The sequence below is a fragment of the Phyllobates terribilis genome, unplaced genomic scaffold (assembly GCF_046119375.1).
Source record: "Phyllobates terribilis strain yellow unplaced genomic scaffold, ASM4611937v1 Scaffold_416__1_contigs__length_1633014, whole genome shotgun sequence".
NCBI lineage: Eukaryota > Metazoa > Chordata > Amphibia > Anura > Dendrobatidae > Phyllobates > Phyllobates terribilis.
Window position 1 is genome coordinate 1,457,327 of NW_027363176.1, and position 13,142 is coordinate 1,470,468.

Here is a 13,142-nt window from a genome sequence, read left to right on the forward strand (position 1 = left end):
TTATATAAATGTGGTAATCTTTCCTCCTCCACGGAGACTCTCGTGACGATACTATCAGATGAGGAGGGAGGCGCAAGCCCAGTGGTCTGATCAGGTTCATCGGACAGGTAAATCCGTTGCTCTTAGTTACCTAAGTAAAATTTCTACATTTTCTAATGATGGCTGAACTCAAAGGTATTTCCCTCAACGTGAGAGGCATAAAATCTAACACGAGAAGAACTGCTCTTTTTAATTTTTTTACGTGTTTTACTGCATCTGTATTTTTTCTGCAAGAATGTAATATCCCACATGAAATGTCATATCAAAAATATAAAGATGAGTGGAAGTGTGGGCCATCTGTCTGGTCCGGATCGAATGCTGCAGGATCAGCGGGTGTAGCCATACTTTTTAAAGGGAACGTTTTAATTGATTTTATTCAGGAAATTTTACCAGGTCGTATTTTATTAGTGAAAGCTTTTATTGATGGTATTAGATGGCAGTTTTTAAATTTTTATGGATCCCCAGAGAAAAATGAAAGAGCCGAAATGCTTGATCTTTTACCATTATTTATTAATAACTCTGAACCTTTTATCTTAGCAGGGGATTTTAATTGTGTTTTAAAAGGTGAAAACCGGCGCTCCAGCTCTGTAAGCAGGAACTACGATAAAACCTCAGGTATGCTACATGATATAGTCAAAGATGCTAAATTGATAGACATATATAAAGAGTGTCATAGTGACAGCCCAGAGGACGCCGGTTTCACTTGGAGCAATGCTAATTGTAGCTCTAGGATTGATTTTATTTTTGGTTCAGATAAAACAATACCTGCCAAATGTGAAGTTTTAACTAATATATTTTCAGACCATAAACTTTTATCCTTTACCATAAAAGTAAATGACAACAAAAAATGTGGTAAGAAAAGCTGGAAAATGAACGTATCCCTTTTAACCGACCCGCAGATTTTATCAGATTTTATTGAGTTTTATAGGAAATGTAGAAAAGGGAAAAAAACAAATGAGACTATGAGTGTATGGTGGGATAGAATGAAAGTAAAAATAAAAGACTTTTTTATTAAAAAGAGTATATGTAGAGCCAAAGAAAAATATGAAGAATATAGAATTTTAAATACCCGCCTACAAACATTATTTAAGCTCAGAGACAATGGGATAGATGTACAAGTTGATATTTCAAACTTAAAAGAAGAGATTTCAAAATGGCTAGAACAAAAAGGAAAAGAGATAATTTTTCGTTCTAGAGTACAACATATAGAAGAAAATGAAAAGTGTTCCAGATATTTTTTTAGGAAAAATAAAAAAGAAAAAGTGATAATTGACCATATAGATGGTGAGAATAATATAAAAAATATGCTGGGTAAAGTTGAGGTTTTTTTTTCTAATCTTTTTAATGGAAAAAATATAGATAATAAATTAATGGATGATTCGCTGCAAGGACTAACAGCTGTTTTAGATCCCGCATCCCAAGAGTTTTTATCCCAAGTTTTAACGGAACAAGAAGTGTTAAAAACTATTAAAAGTTTTAAAACTGGAAAGGTCCCTGGTCCTGATGGCATCCCAATAGAATTTTATGTATGTTTTTATGATATTTTAAAAGATGATTTGTTTTATTTGTTTACTGAGGTTTTTAATAATAAGGTTTTATTAAATTCCTGGAAGAAAGGTGAAGTCTCCCTCCTATACAAAAAAGGTGATAAATCAAAATTAGAAAACTGGAGACCAATAACACTTTTAAATTGTGACTATAAAATAATGGCTAAAATTTGTGCAAATCGTCTAAAAGAAGTCATCAGCAAAGTTATTCATTCTAATCAAGTGTGTGGGGTGCCGGGGCGCAGTATATGGGACAATCTGAATTTAGTGAAAGACTGTATTGAGGATGTGAAAGACAGAAAGGGGAAAATGGCGATTTTATCTATTGATTTTGAAAAAGCATTTGACCGTGTCTCACACTTTTATCTTTTTAAAGTTTTAGAGAAAATGGGCATACCAGAAGGGTTTTTACTATCGCTTAAAGCATTTTACAAGGATTGTACAAGTAAGATTTTAGTGAATGGTTTTAAGACACAAGAGGTATTTTTACGGTCAGGGGTGAAACAGGGATGCCCTCTGTCCCCCCTACTGTTTATCTGTGCACTGGAACCAATGTTATGTGCAATACGCCAAAATAAACAGATATGCGGTGTCCCTCTGCCTGGAAGCGGTGGTTTGGAGGCCAAGGTTGTAGGCTACATGGATGACGTGGCGGTCTTGTGTACAGATGCACCATCACTTACGGCCACTCTCCATCAAGTGCAATCCTTTTGTCTAGCTTCTGGTTTTAAAATCAATTTTAATAAGTGTAACATTTTAAGTGTTGGGGGGATGATTTTACGTGATGTACCAATTAATGTCTCCGAATCCATTTCCATTTTAGGTATATCATTCACTGAAAATAATGATGGTTATAATAGTTGGGAAACAGTTACACAGAAAGTAAATACGAAAATATGTATGTGGAACATGAGGAGACTTACAATGGAGGGTAAAGTATTGGTTTTAAAGATGGTGATTTTACCTCTTTTATTGTATCTTAGCATGGTTTTCCCCCCGCCTGTTAATGTTTTAAAAAAGATAACCAAAACCTGTTTTACCTTCTTTTGGAATTCAAAAATGGAAAAGCTGAAAAGAGAAATCGTGATGAAATCAAAAGTAAAAGGTGGTAAAGATTTTCCAGATTTTAATAGGTTTCTTTTAATCCATCTGTTCGTTTACTGTTTTAATGCCCTTTTTAAGAATCACTATTGGTCCTTTTTTATGCGTTTTAATACAGGATTTTTTATGAGAAAGTTTGGATGGTATGAAGTTAATATATCTGTGCCCCATGCTTTTATTTTGTCGACGCATTATGAGATTTTAAGGAAAATAGTGTCCGATTTTAATTTAGGGACTAAGAAAATAGAGGAATTAAGAAATAGTAAGAAACTAATTAAAGAAATACGTAAAAGTGAGGAAATATGTAATGTTGACAGATATGATGATGACAAATCTATGTCTATCTGGAAAATGATTAACGTTTTTTATCTTTTTAATGAACAGAGAGATCTGGCTTGGAGTTGCATGCACCGCTGTCTTCCTTGCCGGGCATTCCAATACAGAAGAGGATTTGTGAGGTCTGCCATCTGCCAAAGAACCGGATGCCAAGACGAGGAAACGGTGGAACATCTATTATGGACATGTAATTTTGCAAAGGATTTCTGGAGAAGACTGCTCCCCCTACTGGAAAGGGTGGCAGACCTCAAGGACTTTACATATAAAACTGTGCTATACGGACTTATGGAATGCCCCACAATGGACCAGTACACAATGGCTTGGAAGACAGTGAACTGCGCCAAGTCATCTCTCTGGAAAGCGCGCAACATTGCTATTTTTAAACAAGATGATTTATCAGTGAATGATGTTTTAAGTTTATGTTTATGTGAAATGTATACTTATTATTTAATTGACAAAAAGAAGAATGTACATATTTCCAAAAAATGGCTTGTTGACCAATGGAACCTAATTATTTAAAATCTTTGTATTTTTTTGTTTTGTAAATTTCATTTGTCTTTTAACGTTTGGTATTTGTTTAATTATGCTTGTAATTTGTTAAAGTTTTAATAAACGGTTTTATCCCTCTGCAGGGGATAGCCAAATTAAAAAAAATCTGTTCTTATCAGTTTAATATCTGATACGTCCCCTATCTGGGGACAATATATTAAATGGATTTTTAGAACAGGGAGATGGAAAAAGAGCTTGCTCTGTCCACTCCACGCATTGACCTGGTATTGCAGTATCTCCAGGACCGGTGCACCCCTTCTTTAATGCAGTTTCTAAAATCAGAAAGAATTGAATTCAATGTTTTTTGTTCATTTTGCTTGTTTGTCGGATTTTGGGATGGACTCTTTGGCTTTGCTTTTCTTCTCCTCATTGGATTTTTCATGTTCAAAGTTGCAGAAGCCAGATTACAAGCTCATTTTGGTTCAACTTCAGCAACTGTGCATTGCATTGCCATGTAATGTGATGCAATGCTATCTTTCTAGCTCTCCCTTTTTACTTCCTTTTGGATAAACAGACATATTAGGCAAGCATTTTGGAGCTTTCACCTAAATAACTACAGGTGGTGAGATAAGCTGCACAATATAATTGACCTTTCAGTATATTGTTGCACACACACCATCTATTTAGCAAATGCCCTTGTTATCAACAGCAGCCTTTTAAACTCACCTGAGCTAACAGGTATGTGCGCTGGTTACTCTGCTGCGCTTAAAATTTCTTTTTTGGTTTGCTACAATGCCTTTTCTGAAACGTTGTCTCCCTCTGCTGGAACACTGACTTCTTTCATTTAATGCCTGCAGACTATAAAAGAGAACCCAACCCAAAAAGTTTGGTTGATTAGTCTGTGGCATTCTGTTAAACTGTTGCTTATGGCGGTCTCTGTGAGCTTCTCAGCGACATTCAGCCAGCCAGGTATCCTGCCTGCAGTAGATGGAATGTGGCAATGGAACGCTGGCTGCGCGTGTCATAATAGGCTCTGAGCCTTTATATACCTGTGCACAGCAGCAGCCACCTTCAGTCTGCTGCTGGACAGCCAGCAGCAGCAGCAGCAGGAGAGGTATGTAATCAGGAGCCCTCCTGCTAAGGGTAGACAGCTGCTCGTTCCACCCCACCCCCCGCCTTAATTGGTTCTCCTCCCTTCCAACGGTGTTGAGGTGGGTGGGAACAGCAGGGGGTGAAGGTGCTGTGTTTAAAGAGGTGGAGTTATGCAGATCTAAAACGCGTGGATTGCAGCAGCAGCAAGCCGAAAAGTGCAGGCATGTAAGGGATCTAGAGGTTGACAACATGTCTTCTTAACGGGAGTCCAGGAGCTCATCTCCACAAATGGACTTTTCAGGATCCTTGGGTGGCTCCGTAGTTTGAAACCAATTCTGGTTATCGCTTCTCGGCGTTTTGGCTAAGATCAAGTGTAGTATCTGTTCTTATCAGTTTAATATCTGATACGTCCCCTATCTGGGGACCATATATTAAATGGATTTTTAGAACAGGGAGATGGAAAAAGAGCTTGCTCTGTCCACTCCACGCATTGACCTGGTATTGCAGTATCTCCAGGACCGGTGCACCCCTTCTTTAATGCAGTTTCTAAAATCAGAAAGAATTGAATTCAATGTTTTTTGTTCATTTTGCTTGTTTGTCGGATTTTGGGATGGACTCTTTGGCTTTGCTTTTCTTCTCCTCATTGGATTTTTCATGTTCAAAGTTGCAGAAGCCAGATTACAAGCTCATTTTGGTTCAACTTCAGCAACTGTGCATTGCATTGCCATGTAATGTGATGCAATGCTATCTTTCTAGCTCTCCCTTTTTACTTCCTTTTGGATAAACAGACATATTAGGCAAGCATTTTGGAGCTTTCACCTAAATAACTACAGGTGGTGAGATAAGCTGCACAATATAATTGACCTTTCAGTATATTGTTGCACACACACCATCTATTTAGCAAATGCCCTTGTTATCAACAGCAGCCTTTTAAACTCACCTGAGCTAACAGGTATGTGCGCTGGTTACTCTGCTGCGCTTAAAATTTCTTTTTTGGTTTGCTACAATGCCTTTTCTGAAACGTTGTCTCCCTCTGCTGGAACACTGACTTCTTTCATTTAATGCCTGCAGACTATAAAAGAGAACCCAACCCAAAAAGTTTGGTTGATTAGTCTGTGGCATTCTGTTAAACTGTTGCTTATGGCGGTCTCTGTGAGCTTCTCAGCGACATTCAGCCAGCCAGGTATCCTGCCTGCAGTAGATGGAATGTGGCAATGGAACGCTGGCTGCGCGTGTCATAATAGGCTCTGAGCCTTTATATACCTGTGCACAGCAGCAGCCACCTTCAGTCTGCTGCTGGACAGCCAGCAGCAGCAGCAGCAGGAGAGGTATGTAATCAGGAGCCCTCCTGCTAAGGGTAGACAGCTGCTCGTTCCACCCCACCCCCCGCCTTAATTGGTTCTCCTCCCTTCCAACGGTGTTGAGGCGGGTGGGAACAGCAGGGGGTGAAGGTGCTGTGTTTAAAGAGGTGGAGTTATGCAGATCTAAAACGCGTGGATTGCAGCAGCAGCAAGCCGAAAAGTGCAGGCATGTAAGGGATCTAGAGGTTGACAACATGTCTTCTTAACGGGAGTCCAGGAGCTCATCTCCACAAATGGACTTTTCAGGATCCTTGGGTGGCTCCGTAGTTTGAAACCAATTCTGGTTATCGCTTCTCGGCCTTTTGGCTAAGATCAAGTGTAGTATCTGTTCTTATCAGTTTAATATCTGATACGTCCCCTATCTGGGGACCATATATTAAATGGATTTTTAGAACAGGGAGATGGAAAAAGAGCTTGCTCTGTCCACTCCACGCATTGACCTGCTATTGCAGTATCTCCAGGACCGGTGCACCCCTTCTTTAATGCAGTTTCTAAAATCAGAAAGAATTGAATTCAATGTTTTTTGTTCATTTTGCTTGTTTGTCGGATTTTGGGATGGACTCTTTGGCTTTGCTTTTCTTCTCCTCATTGGATTTTTCATGTTCAAAGTTGCAGAAGCCAGATTACAAGCTCATTTTGGTTCAACTTCAGCAACTGTGCATTGCATTGCCATGTAATGTGATGCAATGCTATCTTTCTAGCTCTCCCTTTTTACTTCCTTTTGGATAAACAGACATATTAGGCAAGCATTTTGGAGCTTTCACCTAAATAACTACAGGTGGTGAGATAAGCTGCACAATATAATTGACCTTTCAGTATATTGTTGCACACACACCATCTATTTAGCAAATGCCCTTGTTATCAACAGCAGCCTTTTAAACTCACCTGAGCTAACAGGTATGTGCGCTGGTTACTCTGCTGCGCTTAAAATTTCTTTTTTGGTTTGCTACAATGCCTTTTCTGAAACGTTGTCTCCCTCTGCTGGAACACTGACTTCTTTCATTTAATGCCTGCAGACTATAAAAGAGAACCCAACCCAAAAAGTTTGGTTGATTAGTCTGTGGCATTCTGTTAAACTGTTGCTTATGGCGGTCTCTGTGAGCTTCTCAGCGACATTCAGCCAGCCAGGTATCCTGCCTGCAGTAGATGGAATGTGGCAATGGAACGCTGGCTGCGCGTGTCATAATAGGCTCTGAGCCTTTATATACCTGTGCACAGCAGCAGCCACCTTCAGTCTGCTGCTGGACAGCCAGCAGCAGCAGCAGCAGGAGAGGTATGTAATCAGGAGCCCTCCTGCTAAGGGTAGACAGCTGCTCGTTCCACCCCACCCCCCGCCTTAATTGGTTCTCCTCCCTTCCAACGGTGTTGAGGCGGGTGGGAACAGCAGGGGGTGAAGGTGCTGTGTTTAAAGAGGTGGAGTTATGCAGATCTAAAACGCGTGGATTGCAGCAGCAGCAAGCCGAAAAGTGCAGGCATGTAAGGGATCTAGAGGTTGACAACATGTCTTCTTAACGGGAGTCCAGGAGCTCATCTCCACAAATGGACTTTTCAGGATCCTTGGGTGGCTCCGTAGTTTGAAACCAATTCTGGTTATCGCTTCTCGGCCTTTTGGCTTCGATCTTACAGCTTGTCTGTTTGGTTGTTGTCTATCTGGGTGCTTCCGGTACCCTCTCTCTCGGCCTGGGGGGATCGTTCCTCTTCGGAGGGACTTCACCCCCCTGCTGCTATAGGGAGAGAGGCTTAGTCCGGGAGCAACGGGAAGTGATCCCCTAAAAAGGCATATGCCTTTTTTTTCTTTCCGTAGTTGGCGTACTTTTTTTGGAAGAGATGCCGGCTGTGCTGTCATATGCATCGGGTGAACCCCGGATGAGAAATACAGTGCGAATTGACGTTTTGGAGAAGTTTCGCTGTGAGAAAAACATCCAGTATGTTTGCAACATCATCCTTCTTGGACTTCTGGGATTTAGTAGAGAGGACATCTTCTGCTTCCAGGACAACGAATCGAAAGGTACCTACACCATCACTTTTAGGAGTCAAGGGTGCTGCCAACAACTGGTCCAGAAAGTGAACGAAAATAGCCACATGGACGAAATGGAAGGTTTGATTTTTTCCTTATTATTTGTTTATGAAGAAGTCCAGATTGTGGTTCACTTCCCTAACCCTTTTGTGGAAGTGCTGGATATTTTGACTTTCTTGCGTCGCTATTGCGATGACGTGTCCTTTTTAGGAAAAATTAAAAATGCAGTTAATTTTTGGTGTGGGAAGCGGAGGTTCCTGGCACGATTAAAGAAGGATCCAACGGGAGTCGGAGGAACACAGCACCCTCCCTCCACCTTCACAATCGGGAAGAGCCGAGGATACCTCTTCTATCAAGGTATGCCCTTGTATTGTAGGAATTGTGGCACAATGGGGCATACCCAAGACGCTTGCCAGGAGAGGAGGGCTGCCCGTTGTAATAATTGCAGCCAGTATGGACACTTGACGAAAGACTGTCCTCACAAGAAACAGTGTAATCTGTGCGGGGAGGATGGACATGTATTCCGGAGTTGCCCCCAGAGAACCAAGGTACGGACATATGCAGAGGCAACTGGGGGTCCCTGGCGAAGACAATCTCTAGCTCGCCCCTCAGTGTCCGTCGGGGAGGATCCCCTTGACAGGACTGAGCTAAGCTCTACTGGCCCCTCTGTAGTGGAGGTGGCAAAGAAGAAGCCCCCGCAAAAAGGGGACTATGGGCGGTCCGTCCAGGGACCGGAGCAGGGATGCTCTTCTGTTCGGGAGGGTGTCTCTGTGTCGATGGCCCCTGAAGATGTGTGTGTTTCTGGTGTGCTGGAGCAGGGTGCCCCCAGTATGTTGGCACTGGTGGGCCCTGCTGCGAAGGCCCCAGATGCTATTCAAGTGTCGAGCCAGCAGGACGCAGTGTGTTTTTCCCTAGGTGACGACCTCGAGAAGAGAGACCATGAGGCAGTAGTGGGAGAAGATTGCACTAGTGACCTACCTGAACCCAGCGGGAAAAAGATGCGTGCGGATGTCTGTCCGGATTCACCGGATGTTTCCTTGGGTGTCGGTGATTTGTGGCTGCAGGGAGCAGGAGCTGGATACCCGGTCACTGCCTCGGATCCAATGAACATTTCCTTTTCCCCGGAGTCAGGGATCTTGGAGGCACTGTTGGATCATAGTCCTGAACAGGTCAAGATGATTCTGGATGACTCCCTCCCACCTTGACTTTAATGCCGTCCATAAAATGCCTCTCACTGAATGTGAGATCTTTAAAGAGCCCTGTTCGCAGGGCTGCTCTTTTTCAATATTTAGAGACTTTAGACTTTGATGTGTGTTTATTGCAGGAATGTGGACTACAACACTCAATTAATTATGACGAGCTTAAAAAGGATTGGAAGTCGGGACCGTCAGTGTGGTCCGGCTCAAATGTGAATAGGTCTGCTGGAGTGGGTTTGCTCTGTCGTGGTAATAACATCGTGTTTTCCTCTGTTACAGAGATTACACCAGGCAGGGCAATGTTAGTACATTTGCATATTAATAATTTTAGTTTTCGCATAATTAATGTGTATGCTCCTCCCGACAAGCAAGAGCGCATCCAATTGTTTGAAATTTTGCCTGTATTTTGTGTTGGGTCTTCTCCCCTCCTGATAGGTGGGGATTTCAACTGCCTTAGTGTCGGCGAACAACGAGTAGGAGGGGACCCTCTCCGTAAGTTGGATAAGTCATGTTTTCTGCTAAAAAATTTTCAAACTGATTTTAAGCTATGCGATGCCTGGAGGTCTCTTTCACCGACGGACCCTGGATTTACATGGTCCGGTCGGGGAGTGGCCTCTAGGATCGATTTTATGTTTTTATCTGTGGATTTTAAGCCGGTGATGTTTGATCTAATGTCTAATTTATTTTCCGATCACAAAATGTTAAAATTACAGTTAGAATACCAAGGAGAGCAGAGAATAAACAAAGGACTGTGGCGTTTGGGGACACATCTGCTGGAGGATCCTCAGATAAGGTCGGATTTTTGTACAGCCTACCAGGAATGGAGACAACATAGGCCTCCTTATATAAAAATGTTGTCTTGGTGGGAAAAGATTAAAAATAAAATTAGGCTTTTTTTTATCACGGCAGGGAGGAAGAAATCAAGACAGAAAAAACAATTTTTCTCAAATCTAAATACTAGGCTGCAGACACTTTATAAATTTAAAGAGATTGGGTTGGAGGTGGAGGAAGACATTGTCAGCCTAAAAGCAGAAATACATACACTTTTGGAGCAGAAGGGGAGAGAGGTTATTTTTAATTCAAAGGTAAAGCAGTTAGAAGAAGATGAAAAATGTACACGCTTCTTTTTTAAAAAAGCAATGGAGAGGAAAGATGCGATTACTTGTTTAGGTGAAGAATCCACTATACAGGGCATGAAGAACGTGGCTTTTGATTTTTACCGACTCCTTTTTAGTGAGAAAAGTGTGGATGATTCCTTTTTACAAGATGCTCTTAATGTCCTAGATTTTAAGTTGAATCAGTCAGATCAGGAGTTTTTAATACGGGATTTTAGCTTAGAGGAACTTTTTAACATTTTTAAAAGTTTTTCAAAGGGCAAAGCTCCGGGAGCAGACGGTCTCCCCGTCGAATTTTATCTGACTTTCTGGGATATTTTAAAGGATGATCTTTTAGCACTTTTTAAGGAGGTTTTTAAGTGTAAACGGTTGCCCAAGGGATGGAGGAGGGGAATAGTGTCCTTGATCTTTAAAAAGAAAGGGGCTCGTGAGGACCTTGCAAATTGGAGGCCTATCACCCTCCTCAACATGGATTATAAAGTATTAGCCAAATTTATTGCATGCCGGCTTAAAATGATAATTGATAAGTTGATACAACCAGAACAAGTTTGTGGTGTACCGGGAAGGAGTATTGCGGAGGTGTTAAATGTCATAAGAGATGCAATATGGTATACTAGGGATCGTGGTCAGAATTTAGCCCTGTTGGCGCTGGACATTGAGAAGGCGTTCGACAGGGTATCGCACAAGTATCTTTTTAGTGTTTTAAAGAAGATGGCGATCCCGGATTTTATCATGTCTCTAATTAAGATTTTGTATAAAGATTCATATTGTCAAATCTCTGTTAATGGCTTCTTAACAGGTGAAATACCGCTGGAATCCGGAGTGAAGCAGGGCTGCCCTTTGTCCCCGATCCTGTTTATTTGTGCTATGGAGCCTTTATTATGCCAAATTAGGAAAGATATAGTGATCCGTGGGGTCCCTGTTCCGGGTGGAGGGGGGGCCCAAATTAAAGTCTTCGGGTATATGGACGATGTTACTGCCATCTGCACGGATCCTGCTTCCCTCCGGAGGGTGGTGAGGTGTACCAGTTTTTTTAGTCAGGCTTCAGGTTTTAAGTTGAATTTTAATAAAACTGAGTGTTTGACAATTGGTTCCTGGGATACAGTGGACCTACCAGCAGTCAAAATGAAGTGTGATAAAGTTAAAATTTTGGGCATTACTTTTAATAAAGAAAATGACGGGGTTGTGAGTTGGGGGGAGGTCCAGGAGAAAATGGTGAAGAAACTATCCTTTTGGAATTTGCGTAGTTTGTCAATCGAAGGGAAAGTTCTAATTATTAAGTCTGTATTATTGCCAATGATGTTATATGTTGCAATTGTGTACCCTCCCTCCGACTTAATGCTCAAAAAGCTGACTCGCTGCATGTTTATATTTATTTGGGGCTCGAAGATGGAAAAAGTAAAACGCACAGAAATGTATAAAAGGCATCAAAATGGTGGAAAGGATGTCCCGGATTTGAGCATGTTTTTGTATATAAATTTCTTCTGTTTCTGTTTTAAGCTTCTTAATTCTAACAGTGTTTTTAGTCTGTTTTTAAAATATACTTGTGGTTATGTTTTTAAGAGATGGCTACGGCCATCCTTATCTTCGCCTGTTTTATTATGTCCCCCAAAGCATCTTATCATCTTAGAGAAAGTATGTAGAAATTATAAATTAAGAGACTTGGATACTGATATTCTTCAAGACCGAAGGAAATTGATAACTCATCTGAGAAGGGAAGAAAGAGTATCTGAAGTAATCAACTTTTCCTGGAGCAGATCCAAGCGAGTCTGGAGGAATGTGTTTGGAAAGTTTCTCGCAAATATTCATAAAGACCTTGCCTGGATGTCCGTCCACCAGTGCCTCCCAACTAGAGACTTTCAGCACAGGAGAGGCCTGGCGGCGCGGGCAAAATGTCCTAGAGACTCGTGTGGAAGTGATGAGACGGTTTTACATCTGTTTTGGAACTGTTTTTATGCGCAAGAACTTTGGCGGAGACTGGGGGTGCTTTTGAAATGGGTTTGTGGTCTGAAAGACTTTTGTCACGAATATGTTTTATACGGACTTTTTAATTGCCCAACTTTACATCAAACCAAAATATGCTGGTGTATAATAAATTGTGCAAAAAGTGCTATGTGGAAAGTGAGGAATATTTTGTTGTTCAAACGTGACTGTATTTCCATCAATGATTGTATTAGAATGGTTTTTAGCGAAATGTATATTTATTATTTGAAACATGTCAAAGATGTGGGTAAACACGAAGCGAATAGAAGATGGTGTTTTTACATGTGGAATACTATTTTGTACTAATAATGTCTGTGGAAAGAGCTCTATTAACGCTGTAAATAAGAATAATGTGTTTTTGTACTTTTTTATATCTGAATAAATTTATGTTGAAACCTTATCTGTTCTTATCAGTTTAATATCTGATACGTCCCCTATCTGGGGACCATATATTAAATGGATTTTTAGAACAGGGAGATGGAAAAAGAGCTTGCTCTGTCCACTCCACGCATTGACCTGGTATTGCAGTATCTCCAGGACCGGTGCACCCCTTCTTTAATGCAGTTTCTAAAATCAGAAAGAATTGAATTCAATGTTTTTTGTTCATTTTGCTTGTTTGTCGGATTTTGGGATGGACTCTTTGGCTTTGCTTTTCTTCTCCTCATTGGATTTTTCATGTTCAAAGTTGCAGAAGCCAGATTACAAGCTCATTTTGGTTCAACTTCAGCAACTGTGCATTGCATTGCCATGTAATGTGATGCAATGCTATCTTTCTAGCTCTCCCTTTTTACTTCCTTTTGGATAAACAGACATATTAGGCAAGCATTTTGGAGCTTTCACCTAAATAACTACAGGTGGTGAGATAA

General features: G+C 41.0%; 4 non-coding genes across 4 annotated transcripts; all 4 read left to right on the forward strand.

Moving 5' to 3' along the window:
• Positions 1 to 3,643: 3,643 nt before the first annotated feature.
• On the forward strand, positions 3,644 to 3,830 carry LOC141227158 (U2 spliceosomal RNA). Its single transcript, XR_012294256.1, has one exon. It is a non-coding gene; the product is annotated as a U2 spliceosomal RNA (small nuclear RNA).
• A 1,115-nt stretch (positions 3,831 to 4,945) lies between these two features.
• On the forward strand, positions 4,946 to 5,136 carry LOC141227082 (U2 spliceosomal RNA). Its single transcript, XR_012294191.1, has one exon. It is a non-coding gene; the product is annotated as a U2 spliceosomal RNA (small nuclear RNA).
• Positions 5,137 to 6,251: 1,115 nt separating this feature from the next.
• Positions 6,252 to 6,442, forward strand: LOC141227084 (U2 spliceosomal RNA). The gene has a single exon (XR_012294193.1). It is a non-coding gene; the product is annotated as a U2 spliceosomal RNA (small nuclear RNA).
• Positions 6,443 to 12,646: 6,204 nt separating this feature from the next.
• Positions 12,647 to 12,829, forward strand: LOC141227166 (U2 spliceosomal RNA). Its single transcript, XR_012294264.1, has one exon. It is a non-coding gene; the product is annotated as a U2 spliceosomal RNA (small nuclear RNA).
• The last annotated feature ends 313 nt before the right edge of the window (positions 12,830 to 13,142 follow it).